Source organism: Aegilops tauschii, chromosome 6 (genome assembly GCF_002575655.3).
Source record: "Aegilops tauschii subsp. strangulata cultivar AL8/78 chromosome 6, Aet v6.0, whole genome shotgun sequence".
Classification (NCBI taxonomy): Eukaryota; Viridiplantae; Streptophyta; class Magnoliopsida; order Poales; family Poaceae; genus Aegilops; species Aegilops tauschii.
The window spans coordinates 109,278,204-109,282,676 of record NC_053040.3 but is presented as its reverse complement, the minus strand read 5'-3'; positions in this window follow the sequence as shown (position 1 = coordinate 109,282,676).

Genomic DNA, 4,473 nt, shown 5'->3' with positions numbered 1-4,473 from the left:
GTGGCCGTGTAAGGAAGGGCACGTGTCGTAGTAGAGGCGCACACGTGTCGTAGTACAGGCACGCACGTAGCATGTCACACAGTCCCGTTAATATCGTGTACACGTACGTACAGCGGCCAGGGTGCAAGAAAGTAAATACGGCCACGTACGTGCATACGGGCGGGGTCTCGAACGCCTACTCGTGCGTACGTATGGCCAGGGCTCGTGTACATGGCAGGGTCGGAACAGAGAAATTGCGTCGTCGTCGTGTTCATCGGGAGCCAACCGGCTTGGACGGAACAGCTAATCATACCGCAGAATGGAGGAAACGGCCTTGTGTTCGATCGGCCACGGTCAAAACGGGATCCTGTTCATCGGGAGGGGTCTGGTGTACCGCAAAACGGAGGAAACAGACTTCTCTTGGACCTCCTACGGTCGAAATGGGGTCCTGTTAATCGGGAGGGGTGTGGCGTACCGCAAAACGGAGGAAACGGACTTGTGTTGGAGCGCTACGGTCGAAACAGGGGTCCTGTTCATCGAGAGGGGTGTGGCGTACCGCAAAACGGGACTCCACGGGATACTGTTCATCTCCACCGTCGACCTCCTCCAGCCTCCATGGGCTACTGTTCATCCACCGTCGACCTCCTCCAGCCTCCACCTGCGACTGTTCATCCACGGGCTCTTGTTCATCCAGCCTCCACCGCTCCTCCACCGGCTACTGTTGAACCAGCCCTCTCCACGGGGTCCTGTTCAACCACCCCTCCACGGACTACTGTTCATCCAGCCCTCCACCGGCTACTGTTCAACCAGCCCAGCACGGGGTTCTGTTCATCCAGCCCTCCACGGGGTCCTGTTCATCCAGCGGCTACGACCTCTACTACCACGGGATCCTGATCATCCAACCCCCACCGGCAACTGTTCATCCAAACCCCCTCAACAACGCTCACTGTTCATCCAGAGGGAGCATTGATGGCTTCAGTTAGCAGCAGGAGCGAAGGAATCGCTCGATCGGGTTCAGTTAACAGCCATCGATCAATCGCTCGGGTTCAGTAATGCATAGTCTGCAGTGCAATCGCTCAGGTTCAGTAGGCGAACACCTCGCTCGGGTTCAGTTAGAGCCCAACGCCTCGCACCCATGCGCGTACGTGTACGAGAGGAACGCGCATCGCTCGGCCCCCGACCACCCACCATAACCGGGAACTCCCTGATATTTTCCTCGCCCTTGCTTCTACCATGGTTTTTTCCGTCATGGATGGCCCAAAGAATGTCATGCAGCTGCGTCTCCGGCCCGCCCAGGACGAAAAGCCCATTTTCTGTCATGATTTTTTGTCATAGAAGTAGGAGCCCACCACATCTATGATGATACCGGGTTTTGTCACAATTATCATCATAGAAGTGTCATAAGCATGACAGAAAAAAACTCGTTCGGCCCAAAATGTCATGGATGTGTCTTTTTTTTGTAGTGCAGCCTACTAACAGGCTTCGAGGTATGCAACGTAATGCACTAGACGCTTTTCATATGAAGGAAATATACCTGCATATAGATAGTAGCCCCTGAAAGTCTGTCCGGTTTTTGAAAAAAGCCGAACAGAGGATCACATAGTATTCGGAAGAGGTGACATACTTGTCTATGTTATAACAGGCTTCCCTGTTGGCGGCAACCGCCCAGGCCGCTGAAGTTTCCGAACTCAATCGGAAACTGAAGCTGGCTGATGGTGAGATCGACCGCGTTAACTAGCTGTTCGATGAGGCGCAAGGTATGCGTGTACTTAAAAGAGTTTGATCATATATCTGAAGTGATATGCAAATTTAGAGTGTAACTTAGGTGCTGCTGTGATTATGAGTGCAGGTAGCGCGGCCGAGGTCGAGACCCTCAAGAGCGTCCTTGCCCAAGCCAAGGAGGAGGCGAAGGTGAGCAAAGCGGCCGCTGCCAAAGCGGCTGCGGAATTAAAGACCGAACAGGTCATCCGCCACTAGCACGAAGAGAGGGTGGCCGAAGTGGAGCAACAGCTGAAGGACGCCATCGGCAAATGCGAGGCTTTGGAGGAGAAGACTACGGCCCAAGCGGCCAAACTCGCCAAAGCCCTCCATGAGGCCAAGGAGGCACGAACCGAGTCCCAGAGTGCTCGTGAAGAGATCCGGCAGGCCGAACAGATAGCGGCTGGTAAGCCCTTTCTTTTGCAGAGTATATTTGGGGGTCAAAGATATGCCTTGCTCACTCGACTGTGGAGTTCTCCAGACGCCTTTGCGGATCTTCCGAGGAGTGTCGCCGACTGATACGTCTCCAACGTATCTATAATTTATGAAGTATTCATGCCATGTGTACAACAATTTTATATGGTTTTGGTATGATTTGCATGGAACTAACCCGGACTGACGCTGTTTTCAGTAGAACTACCGTGGTGTTGTTTTTTGTGCAGAAATGGAAGTTCTCCAAATGAGCTGAAACTTTTTGACGATTTTTTTGGAACAAAAGAGACCCCCGAAGCTTTGTGGGAGGGCCAAAAGAGCCACGAGGAGGGAACGACCCACCAGGGCGCGCCTGGTGGGCCTTGCTTGCCCCGGTGGGTTGTGCTCACCTCGAGGCTCATCTTAGCGTGTGATACGTCTCCGTCGTATCTATAATTTTTTATTGTTCCATGCCAATATTCTACAACTTTCATATACTTTTGGCAACTTTTTATACTATTTTTGGGACTAACATATTGATCCAGTGCCCAGTGCCAGTTCCTGTTTGTTGCATGTTTATGTTTCGCAGAAACCCAATATCAAACAGAGTCCAAACGGGATAAAAACGGACGGAGAATTATTTTGGAATATTTATGATTTTTGGGAAGTAAAATCAACGCGAGACGGTACCCGAGGGGGGCACGAGGCAGGGGGACGCGCTCCACGGGGCAGGCGCGCCCTGGACCCTCGTGGGCACCCCGTAAGGCGGTTGACACTCTTCTTTTGCTGCAATAAAGCTAATTTTATGAGAAAAATCTGGGCGAAAGATTCAACCCAATCGGAGTTACGGATCTCCGGATATAAAAGAAACGGTGAAAGGGCAGCAGAGAAAACGCACAGAGAGAGACAAAGAGACAGATCCGATCTCGGAGGGGCTCTCGCCCCTCCCACGCCATGGAGTCCAAGGACCAGAGGGGAAACCCTTCTCCCATCTAGGGAGGAGGTCAAGGAAGAAGAAGACGAAGGGCCCCCCTCTCCCCTTCTCTTCCGGTGGCGCCGGAACGCTGCCGTGGCCATCATCATCACCGCAATCTTCACCAACAACTTCACCGCCATCATCACCAACTCTTCCCCCCTCTATGCAGCGTGTAACCTCTCTCTTACCCGCTGTAATCTCTACTTAAACATGGTGCTCAATGCTATATATTATTTCCCAATGATGTATGGCTATCCTATGATGTTTGAGTAGATCCGTTTTGTCCTATGGGTTATTTGATGATCAAGATTGGTTTGAGTTGTATCTTTTATTATTGGTGCTGTCCTATGGTGCTCTCCGTGTCGCGCAAGTGTGAGGGATTCCCGTTGTAGGGTTTGCAATATGTTCATGATTTTCTTATGGTGGGTGGCGTGAGTGACAGAAGCACAGACCCAAGTAAGTAGGTTGTTTGCGTATGGGATAAAGAAGACTTGATACTTTAATGCTATGGTTGGGTTTTACCTTAGTGATCTTTAGTAGTTGCGGATGCTTGCTAGAGTTCCAATCATAAGTGCATATGATCCAAGTAGAGAAAGTATGTTAGCTTATGCCTCGCCCTCAAATAAAACTACAATAATGATTACCGGTCTAGTTATCGATTGCCTAGGGACAAATAACTTTCTCGTGACAAAAAGCTCTTTACTAAAACTAATTTAGTTGTGTCGTTATCTAAACAGCCCCTACCTTTTATTTACGCTCTCTTTATATTCTTGCAAACCTATCCAAAAACACCTACAAAGTACCTCTAGTTTCATACTTGTTTTTGGTAAAGCGAAGGTCAAGTGTGCGTAGAGTTGTATCGGTGGTCGATAGAACTTGAGGGAATATTTGTTCTACCTTTAGCTCCTCGTTGGGTTCGAAACTCTTACTTATCGAAAGAGGCTACAATTGATCCCCTATACTTGTGGGTTATCAAGACCTTTTTCTGGCGCTGTTGCCGGGGAGTCATAGTGTGGGGTGAATATTCTCGTGTGTGCTAATTTGCTTTATCACTAAGTAATTTTTATTTTCTGTTAGTTGTTTTGTATCTTTAGTTATGGGTAGGAAACGCAAAATACCAAAAAAAATTAGTTGTACCTACTGAACCAATGGTTGAAGAACCACTCAAAATCTATCACACTCCTGAAGCTTATTACTTGGATCATCTTTGATCCCTATGTGCTCGTGTTGAAACCCCAACTAGCTTAGTTGAGGGCAAATCTTTAGATGAGCATGCTTGTTATGTGCGACACCGCATATCTGAAAAAGGGAAACTTTTACTGGGTCAAATTCATCGTTTGCAATGCTAT